Source organism: Protopterus annectens, chromosome 3.part0 (genome assembly GCF_019279795.1).
Source record: "Protopterus annectens isolate FY-2018-M chromosome 3.part0, PAN1.0, whole genome shotgun sequence".
In the NCBI taxonomy this organism is placed as follows: Eukaryota; Metazoa; Chordata; order Ceratodontiformes; family Protopteridae; genus Protopterus; species Protopterus annectens.
The window spans coordinates 1,188,026,689-1,188,038,714 of NC_056731.1; positions in this window are offsets into that span (position 1 = coordinate 1,188,026,689).

A 12,026-nucleotide genomic window follows, 5' to 3' on the forward strand; every position below is an offset into this window, starting at 1 on the left:
AAAATGTTCTGGCATTTTTCCACTTATTATTTTAAGTCCACTTACCTGTTAAATTATTTTTAAACTTTCATAGACTGTCAAAATGTTATATTTTAAAAACAATGGCCAGATTAATTTTATATAGCTCTTCAAAGACCCCCAATCCTGGCCTTTTTTTGAAAGATGACCAAGAGAAATTATCATCCAAGTAGCCATCAGGGTGGTTTACAGTTTTTCCATTCTTCTTCCCATCTCTATGTGTACACACACAGCGAGGTACTGGGTAGGCAGCATACAATGGGTTAACTATGGAGGACATCACCTCCTTTCTTCAAGGGGTCTTCCTTCCAAGCAGCACTACCCCTCCCTGAATAGCACAAGCAGTGATCTCGCAGGTCTCCACTAGGAAGATCATATCACCTTATTTGCCGTCAAGTGCATCTAAACACTACCCTAACCACAGGAGAGACAAGATGTCTCATCCCTTCCTCCTCCCTTTCCCTGCCTGGCATTTTGAGTGTCAGGAATGCTACACAAACCCCAGTCACTTGTGTCACAGTCAGGCCTTCATCCCTCTGTCTTACGAAGCCATGGCATTCTGGCCATATTTTCCTCTTTCTTATATCGGTACCACTTACAAGCCTTAATTACCCTTTTATTGTCAAGTCCATAATATTATATATTAGAATGGATTTCTTGAAAACTGTTATTGGTCATTTTACAGAAGGTACATCAGTATAGAGAAAGCAATCAAGCACTGTAGATACCGTATCACACAACCTGTTTATTCAAGGATCTGTGTCTACAGGCAGCATACAGTGATTTCAGGACACTGCACGTCACTGTATCTAAATCTTGTGAGAATTCAAATACTATCTGATAAAAAAGGCATGATGGCTTAATTGTCTTATTATCCTGTTGTAAAATATGAATCTAAAGGCAGCACTGCAGTGAATCAAAAACCTGGAACCAAAGAGCAGTGCTTAGCCGAGCTCTCCAATACTCAAGCTGAGCGTTTTTGTCTATGTAATAAGTAAACTTCATCAGTACTAAGTAACAAAGCATCACTCACAATATGTGTATAAATCCTAAAGGTCACATGACAAAAACATAAAGACAGTCAACAACAGAACACAAATAAAATTAATTTTAAAGGAATAAATATATAATAGTATCAGCTTCAAATGCCTGTAATAATGACATTATAACCTAGCTGTTCTTAATTTCATTATTGGATTTAAAGAAATTGTTTATTTAATGCCAGAAAATAAATTAACATCCAATTTAACTTGCCACAGCAACTCCTTATATTTCAAGATCTCCTCCCATGGGCCACCCATAAGGTTCTTTTGTATTTTTTTCCAAAATAGTAAATCTAAACTTGTCAAAACTGGCCTAAAAATTATTGTACTTATTCGATGCACTTTTAAAATTATTCTTTTTGATACTGTACGTATGCTTATACATTATTTCCTTTAATGATATCTTGGTTTTACCAATATTGAAAGCTTTGTAAGAGTTGAATATGGCAGCATAAACTATGACCTGGTCCCACAATTATTATATTCTGTAAACTCATCTGGGGTAAAGTCACTTATAATCAACTAATCAACCTCTAAAACAAAGGTTCAAGAAGAACAACTTTTACATTTGCAATTCCTGTATTTAGTCTTTCTGGGGAAAATTAATATTTTGGACTCAAATAAACCCTTGAAATTATTGACTCACTTGTATAAAAAATTAGGGCTCTTCCCACGGAGGTCTAAAATAACCTTGTCAAGGGCGAGTAGCTCCCAGTTCATTTTGAATAATATTTCTAGCACTAGAACTATCTGTGCTGTAGCATAGAGATAGCTTTAATAAAAACACTGATCTGTTGGTATGTTAGGCAAGTTACTAATTTCTGACCCAAGAAAAGGTGTGTGTGTGTGTGTGTGTGTGTGTGTGTGTGTGTGTGTGTGTGTGTGTGTGTGTGTGTGTGTGTGCGTGTGTGTGTGTGTGTGCGTGTGCGTGTGCATGTGTGTGTGTGCACACGCACATGAGTCTGTGCGTCTGTGCACGCGCACGCGCGCATGTGTGTATATGTATACATATATATATTTATATATATATATATATATATATATATATGTGTGTGTGTGTGTGTGTGTGTGTGTGTGTGTGTGTGTGTGTGTGTGTGTGTATGTGTGCATAGATAGATATAGATCAGTGTACTACTTTACGCATTACCTTGTAAGCCTGTGTTATATTTCTTCCACTTGGTTTTTCAGATATGCCCTTTGTCTAAAGATATTTTTAAGTTTGGTCATTTCTCTTAATAGCGCCTGGTTATCAGTCACTGTCCTAATTATTCTAACCATTTGCCCATTAATCACACCTCTTTTTTTATGAAAGAGGTGGCAACTGTCAACATGCAAATAAGAAATGGAAAAGGTAGGCTTATGGAAAATATTTGAATGAAAAGTATTGACGCTTTTAGAAATATATTCATGCAAACAGCGAATTTCTAACTCAGAGTTTTGAAAGCTGAACCTAAGGAAGTTTGTGATGGACCTTATAAAAGTATTGGCCATTAAATATTCAAGGGCACCTGTCCAAAAATACAAAAGTCATAAAGGACTCTAGCCAGTAATTCCAGTATACAGAATAGTAAGAGCTGAATAAAAAGTGTTTCTTGCACTACAACATGACCAAATTAGAAAAAAAATGAGAGCACACATTACTCTCATTGCTACTCCAGATTTCTGGTGATAATACCCTCCTTTAAAATATGTAATTATTATATAGGATCAGATCCATGGGCGGCCACGGTGGTGCAGTGGTTAGCATTGCCGCCTCACAGCAAGAGGTTCTCCGGTTCGATCCTCGGCTGGGGTGCCTTCTGTGCGGAGTCTGCATGTCCTCCCTGTGGTCGCGTGGGTTTCCTCCGGGTGCTCCTCCCACATCCCAAAGACATGCTGCAGGTGGATTGGACACTCTAAATTGGCCCTAGGTGTGCGTGTGAGTGTGCCTTCTGTGGAAGGTTGGGCGCCGGGCTGGCAACTCGACACCGTAAAACTCCACTGCCATTCAATGTGCGGACAAGGTGATCCGCTGTAAGAAGAAGAAGAAGAAGAAGATATAGGATCAGATCCATGAATTGTAACAGAACATTATTGTCAGTTGAAATTAACGCATCAAAGTCAACCAGTATGTTTCTAAACCAAGTTAACTCAAGCACATGGGTTATAACTGCAAAAATGGTCAACCTTGTCAGTGGTAGCCAGCATGACCTCCTCTTTGTATAAAGCAAGTAAAAGACCATTAATGACATGCCAACCACTTCCTCTTATAGTCTGCATGTTGCTCTGTCTGGAGGCTTTGCATTAACCAGATGCTCCAAATGGTAAAGCCGAGGAAACTCCAAATGGTCATTGTTTAAAGGGAACTCAATATCCTATCCCTCAGTTGGCCATATGAAACTGATTGTGATGCAGATAGTCATCTTGTCAGAGTAAGTATTATTTTTAAGTTTAGGATAAGCAGGTTTGGTCTCATAATCAAGCCTATCCCTTTCACGTTTCATTTCTGTCTACAGTTTTTGATAACATCACTACTGGTGTCAACTTTAGAAAACATTTTAAAATATTTGTTCCAATAGCTTCCAAACAATAACTCATGCAGAATGAAGTTATCCATTCTTTTAATGTTGATAACCAATAAATTGGATTATATCCTGTGGTAAAGTAGAGGCCATATTGTGGTATTTCCCAAAGTAGCTGTCTATGGGGAATTGTAACAGTTTACAGTGTGTGTACTCCTTCCATCCTACTTCCCATGTCTGTTCCTGAAGACTGAGAGTCTCTTGTGTAAAAAGACATGTTTACACTTGTGGGATTTTATTTTAATTGCTTCTGTTGAACCAGTTAGGATCCCTCTTATCCCATTATATCAGGGAGTTCAGGTTCTCTATGATGGTTATTGTCAACAAACTTCAAGTTAAATGCATTGCTTGTAATCAATTTCATGAGTACTCCTATTCTATCTATACTATAATGCCATACATAAAGATAATACTCTATAAATATTACATCTGTTCCTCACTACAAATGAAATTATCTTCTAGTTAAACAGAGTAGTCTAAGATGCCCCTAATAAATTAAACATTACTGATGCATAAACTAAAGCACAGTATAGGACCAGTTTGTGTAGTCCACCCTCACTCTCTACCATCTGCACAAAATGACAGTCTGTCATGTCAATTTAAATCTAATCCAAGATAGTTACATAGACATAATGATGCAAAAAGAAAAGTTGGCATCTACAAGTATGTCTTCGGAATTACTGTAGTTTTCCCAAGATGCTCACATTTTCGAGAATGCACTTGGTCAAAAAAAGGAAGACAGAGAGAGAAAGAAGCAGTATATTTTTATAGGTATAAAAAAAGATTGCTCTGGATCTTACTGCATGTTGTTTGTGACTTGAAACCATAAAATGGTAACACGTGTTCAAAAAACATAACATTACTGATGTTAATATGTACTTATCCAAAGATAATTAACAGCATATTCTTAAACATTCATGCACAGTACAAAAAATGAAACTGACATATTATAAGATTTGCAACCCCTACATGAACATAAAGAATAAGGTGGTTCAGAGGAAATTCCTTCATGACATGCTGATAATATACAGGACAAAATAAAATATAGCCTTGAAAAAATCAGCTACTTTCATTATCTTAAAAATTTATCAGGCATATGCTGGTGAGATTCAAATGTAATTGCTGGAACTGCGATGATTAAATGGCAACAGTTAACCACTGACATTTCTTAAAATGATTGTTTTTAAAAATCAATAATGCTGGTTAAGAATTTTACTTAAACCATTAAGGATGCTGTCATAAATATCTACGTCAAAGCTAGGCAAGACAAGCAAAAATATACAGTGGTTTAAAACTGAAAAAAGAACATAAAGAAATGTTAACTTTTGTCAGCAACAGTGAACAAAGAAGGTCGAACTGTAGGTAAAGGTCAAAGAGAGATGATTCGCTTCTAGATCTTTCTCTCTCTCTCTCTCTCTCTCTCTCTCTCTCTCTCTCACTCTCTGTTTCCTTTCTGTCTAACACTATAACTGAAGGACTGAAACCCTGCTTTGCTGTAAAGGTTTAAAAATGAGTGTAGAAACAGTTAACACAGAAAACTCATCCCTGGTCCCTTGGAGATATTGATCAGGTTCTGATTGATGAATAAGCTTTAGACATTCTAACACAGCAGGGAGATATACCTTACATTATATTCCAAGTTTTAATTGATTTTTGCCTTTTAAGACGGAGTTACATTATATAGAATCTGACTAGTGCTAGCTGGTTTGTGTTTTGGAAACGTTTTCATTTTCCTGTAGATAAAGATATACTGACAGACTCAGTTGGAGATACATGCTTTGAACATTTCTAACCTCAGTTTGAGAATAAATTGCAAATGTTTCATTTTTCCTATAATCACATGCTCATAATTAAATCAATATTATCAGATATTTGAACTGTGGCTGATATCCTGAACCACTGACATATTATAAGATTTGCAATCCCTACTGCTTTAAAGATTTTGAATTAAGAGGAGCATGCCACTGATAATTATTAACACAATGAAAGTGTTTGACGATGTTGAACTCAGAGGAGAATATCACATTATGGCAGAATAGATTATTAATTTAAATTTTGTCAGTGGTCTTTCTTGCAATGTATTCTTCCTTCTCCTCTTTCTATGGATTTAAGTGTTTTATTATTTTTTTAAATATATTTCCCTGTTTTGTTGGCTGATAATGTGATACAGCACAGCGACTTAATGGTAAGATTTCTTCCTCACAACTGCAAAGTCCGGGTATCATGCTGATGTGTGGTCTTTGTCTCTGTGAAGTTTTGAATATTCTTCCCTATGTCTCTAAGAATTTTTTCCATGTACACAGATTTTCTCTAACCTCCCAAAAACATGCTGGTTGATTTCCTGCACTAGAAATGGCTTTTGGCTTTTCCCGGTTAGGGGTCGCCACAGCGGATCACCAGTCCGCTTATAATTGACAGTGGATTTTTACGGTGTTGAGTTGCCAGCCTGGCACCCAGCCTTCAAAGAAGGCACACCCACTCACTCACGCACCTACCTGCATGTCTTTAAAGTTCACTCGACCATGGGGTGGGCATGCAGACTCTGCACAGAAGGCGCTCCAGTGAAGAGAATTTCCTACACTAAATTTTCTATATCTGTGTTCTATTTACCATTGTTCTTCTGACTCAAGTCATGACTGAAAAGGGTTCAGGAAGGACATGATCATTTGTCAAATTAATAAATTTAAAAAAAGTAAGACTTCATTCAAAATGAAGGGTAGTGGATAAAATCTTCAGGCATGTCATTAGGTGCAGTGACAATATTCACTTTGTTGTTGCTGCTTTTACATAGACCAATATGTACTACAAAATAAGTTTAGATATACAGTCTCAACTATAATGTATCTGTGTCATTAGTTACAGTCAGAAGTGTAGAATAATAAAGGCATACGCAGATCTTGCAGATCTAGTAGATTGACAATAGTTGAATGAAGACTATATTAAGTAATTAGTAGCCAGTCATCAATGAAAGTAAATAATTTGTGGCAAACTAAAAAAGAGGAATCACAAAGCTTTTTAGATAACCTGAAACGAATTCAGAATTAGAATACTGCAAATGCTTTGGGATTAGATTGATTTAATATTTATTTACTGACAAACCAAACAAATGACAATACAGCATATATGTATGTGTAGATGTATAGTATAGTATGTATAGTTCATAACACTGAAAACATCATTTCACTGAAACTCATTTCACTGACAGCTTACAAAGCTACATTTCACAAGACTAAATGGCAAACCAAAGACAAACAAGCTCACAAAAGGAAAGCCTACCTCCTTCCACAACTTAAAAACTACTTATTTATCCTCTTAACAGAAACCAGACAATATGAAACCAAACTAAGTGAGGGGATACGCCCCCCCCACACCCCCCAGTGTGGAGGGCTATGCCCCCCACCCCCTAACTATATATACTAACTCCAGGTCGCACTACAGTGGGGATGGGGCATATGCCCTTTACTTGCCTCACAGTACTCTACACACTGCCACGTCAAGTCTATAGCTTACAATTCAGTGAAATGAGATTCAGAATCCATATATATATATATATATATATATATATATATATATATATATATATATATACACATATCTATATGTGAGTGTGTGTGTGTGTGTGTGTGTGTGTGTGTGTGTGTGTGTGTGTGTGTGTGTGTGTGTGTGTGTGTGTGTGTGTGTGTGTGTGTGTGTGTGTGTGTAATAAAGTGTGACAGGTTGTATGTAGTACAAATATTACTGCATGGCATGTCTTTTGTGAGGCATGAGCTCTGGCCTTGCGACAATATCTGTACCATGCACACCTCCAAACACCAAATGTACTTATAAAATATCTATTTTAGCTTTAATTTTGCATTTAATTATGTTCTGTAGTATATTTAATGCAAAGTAATTCATTTGCTGATTTGTTTAACTGATATTTGTTCTAACTTTTTAACTCTGTGGAATTTTGGTCTGAAATTTTCAGAGTAATTGTTTAAGGGAATTTTTGTCAAACTGCGGTATGCTATTGCACATTCCAGTTTATAAACTGGTGCTAAAACTGCACAATACTTCAACAAAGGTCTGGCAGGTGAAAATGTCCAGATAAGGAGACAACTATTAGCAGCACAATGCTGCAGAAACATGGGTACTGTTTTCCAGGTACACAGTCTAAAACTATTCTCAAGAGTAATTATTTTGATGGCAACTCCAAGAAATGAAAGACACATATGTGAAAGCAAATACCCTCCCATCATTTTTAAGTTAAATTTAGCTATAATATCTTTGTTGCACCCTAAAAATATACACCGGGGTTATCCATTTGGTGGTAACTGCTAAGAACTGAAAAAATATATTTAAAACAGCAATGTTTCCCACCCACCATTGTTTTTCACACATTTAGTTAGCTGATGATATATATATGTATGTTTTAGTTATTTTTAATATGCATTTGTATTCATGCAGTATTTTGCTTCTGCATACTGATGGGTTTAAATACTTGGGATCAATAGCTCAGAGTACGGTGAATGTGGAAGGGAGGTGAAGAAGAGAGTACAGGTGGGGTGGAGTGGGTGGAGAAGAGTGTCAGGAGTGATTTGTGATAGACGGGTACCAGGCAGAGTGAAAGGGAAGGTATACAAGAGAGTACTGAGACCAGTTATGTCATATGGCCTGTAGACGGTGGCATTGACAAAAAGGCAGGAGTCAGAGTTGGAAGTGGCAGAGTTAAAGATGTTAAGATTTGCATTGTGTGTGACAAGGATGGACAGGATTAGGAATTGGTATATTAGATGGTCAGTTCAGGTTGGAAGGTTTGGGGACAAAGCCAGAGAGGTGAGATTGCATTGGTCTGGACATGTGCTGAGGAGGGATACTGGGTATATTGGGAAAAGGATGCGAAGGATGGAGCTGCCATCTAAGGTTTATGGATGTGGTGAGAAAGGACATGCAGGTGGACAACCGAAAGAAGAAGAAGTACTGTACCTTCAAATTTATCTCTTAGGTCAAATATTACCCGTCAGTGTCATTGACCGCATATGTGTGTGTGTGTGTGTGTGTGTGTGTGTGTGTGTGTGTGTGTGTGTGTGTGTGTGTGTGTGTGTGTGTGTGTGTGTGTGTGTTTGCAATTTGACTCAGGTCTGACTGGAGGCTTTCTGTTGTTATGCTGAATGTGTTTGCTTCGGTTATTCACTTCCTGTCTCTTACCAGACTGCTTAATTTTCTGTTTCTGGAATTTATGCTTTCACTTTCATCAGGAGATTATCCCTGGGATTCAGAAAGGCTTAACACAACGCAGATGCCTTAGCTTGAAAGGTTTCTGCATAGCACTTAGCTTTACTGATTCAGAAGCTGCTCTGCCTCTGAGTCACTAAAGCTAATTAGCCATGTGTTTTTTCCTATTTGCTTGGACAGGTGATATTCAGAGAATCACTTGAACAAGCAAAACTTTACTCTAGGAGGAAAAAAGTGACCACTATAAAAATACATTGGTCACCCATTCACTTCAGTGGGAATATTCAGAGAGAGGACCTGGGGGCAGGGTGTGTTAGTGTGTGTGTCTATATATGTGTATACTTGTGTGCATATGTGTGTGTCTGTGTCTGTGTATGTGTGAACATCTTTCTGTAGGGAACATGATGTGTGTGTGTATGTTAGATTATGCATGTGAGTGTATGGCTGTGTTTCAGTGAGTGGGATTGAGTTTTGTGGGGGCTTGTTTATTGATAAGTGGATATGAAAGAATGTGTGTGTGTGTGGGGGGTTAGAATGTGTGTACATGGGTGTCTGAATATGTATGTGTGTCTGTCTGATTTTGTAGGGCAGTGTCTTTGTTGCTGCAATGCATGGGCTTCTACAACACTATCCGCATAAGGTTAGACAGCACTAGTATCTTACTCAAGATACATGGTAATGAGTCAGTAATGAAGTCTTTCTCATTGTGTCAATGCCTGTCTCTAATCACATTTTTCACCAACACGCTAAGTGACCAATCCACGATGGGCAATAAGTGTGAGCAGTGGGCAATTCTTTGAATCCTGTGGTATGTTTTTAATTGACTATCTTTTACTGTTTTAGATCAGTTAATGTAATTAAATATGAGTCTTTAGAGCATTTATCACTGTAAAGTGTATTTAATTTGTTTTCACAGTCATGATGCCTGAGTTTTTTTCTATTTGTTTTTTTCCTTATTACTTTTTCATCAGACTTAGTAATGTCAGTTAGGGATGTACATTTCTGGTGTTTGACTTTTTTTTACTATCTATGTGTTTGTCAATTTTCCCTGATAAATTACTTTTCAAGATGGAGGCAGTTTGCTGGACTTTGAACTCTATAAGGGAACTGGGGATACTTGAGTTAATACTGGGGTCTAAGTGACCTGTCTAGGGTTTTCTTATGCATGGAACATTTTTCAGTTCCATTATATATATATATATATATATATATATATATATATATATATATATGTGTGTGTGTGTGTGTGTGTGTGTGTGTGTGTGTGTGTGTGTGTGTGTGTGTGTGTGTGTATATATATATATATATATATATACATACACATATATATATATATATATACATACATATTATCTACATATCTATATGTATTTTATATATATATATATATATATATATATATATATATGTGTGTGTGTGTGTGTGTGTGTGTGTGTGTGTGTGTGTGTGTGTGTGTGTGTGTCATTTACTCTGTCAAATCTATGCTGTGTAGCCAGGGTAAATGGCTGGGAAAATTTGTCAAAGAGTTTACATCATCAAGGGTTACAGATGTTGAAAATTAAGTACATGTGGGTAAAATAAGCCTGGATTTTGGACTTTAATGTTGAAACTTTTAGATATACCAAAAGTGTTAGCATTAGGGGTGAAAGTATATATGTGTGTGAGTGTTTACCATTTATGATTATTACAAGGTTTTGGTAAGGAGATTGATTTGGTGTTGTGCATGTACTAGTCAATTTGGTACGTGTCTGAGCATTTAGTTTAGTGGCAGTGACATGGAAAGGGTTTTTCTTATGGTGAGGTATAGAGCTGGAGTTAGACATAGGAGCAGGTTTAGGATCAGCATGCATTAGAAAGATAGTGTAGGGGAGTGAATATATAGTCCTACCAAGCCTATAATAAGGCCACAGTTCCATCCTGGCCTTCATTTATACCATACAAAGTTAAGAATTATTTATAACAAACTGCCTGAAGTGCATGCATGGATATCATGACACATTTCAGACATCTTAGTTGCCACAGAAAACTGGCTCCAACAGGAAACAAAAAATGAAGGCTATAACATTATCAGATTAGACAGAGCCAACAAAAAAAAATCTGGTGGTGTCAGTGTTTTCTACAAAAATACACTAGATATTTCACTTTCTCCCCATACCCTGTTAACTTTATCCAGCTCTGAAATCCTATTAACCATGCTAAAACTAAACACTCACAAGACAATCTCAATCATGGGTATAATGGGTATATATGTAACCCAGGTATCAGTGCTAAATCACTGGAAGATATCCTCTGCTGGTCTGCCTCACAAATCCCTCAAGAAACCATAACATTGTGTGATGCTAGCATACAATCTGAAAATCCAACCAGTAGTATACATCTGTACAAGTTCTCCAGACTTGTAACCATACCACTAGATATAAGAAAGTCACAGCCAGACAATCAACCCTTCACAAGATCCTAACATCTACTTCAAATTAAATATCATCCAATGGAAGTCTATTAGAAATCCTGTGATACCTTACCAGTCTACACCATAAGAAACCATAGCAACAGTCCCAAAACACAGTGTCTGTGCTGCAACTGGTAGCACATGCACATTTGATGAAGAAGGCTGTGAGTTCTATTCCTACACCAAGTAGATTGATTACAGTGCAGCATAAGGGGTTGCTAAACTTCTCAGTGTACCTTCTTTCCAATGAGATGTTAAAATGAGGCCCTATCTACTTGATTTGGTGGTAGCCCAAGTAGATATAAAAGTTAACATGTCGCCTATTGAAAAGAGTAGGGGTCCTTTGTTAAATACATTAGTTAATTAAGCGATAACCCACACCTGGGTGTGGGTAATGCTGGATTTACCCACAGTTGGTGTGGTTTGGTCACAAGGGTGAAACCTGAGTGGCCAAACAAAGACAACCGTGGGTAAATCCAGCATTACCACACCCAGAAGTGGGTTATTGCTATTATACAATGACATTATTTAAGAAAAAAAATACTTTTCTTAAATAATGGCATTGTATAATGCCTCTGTGCTACCCTTCCGCAGCTGTCTGGTATTCTGCGGCAGTTCTGATGTACTGCGCATGCTTATGCAGTATGTCAGAGATGTGTGCGGAAGATACGGAGAAAGCAAGATCTCCGTTGCTTTTAAGGAAGTGTCTCGCTATGTTAAAGGAGTTTAACATAGAGAGAC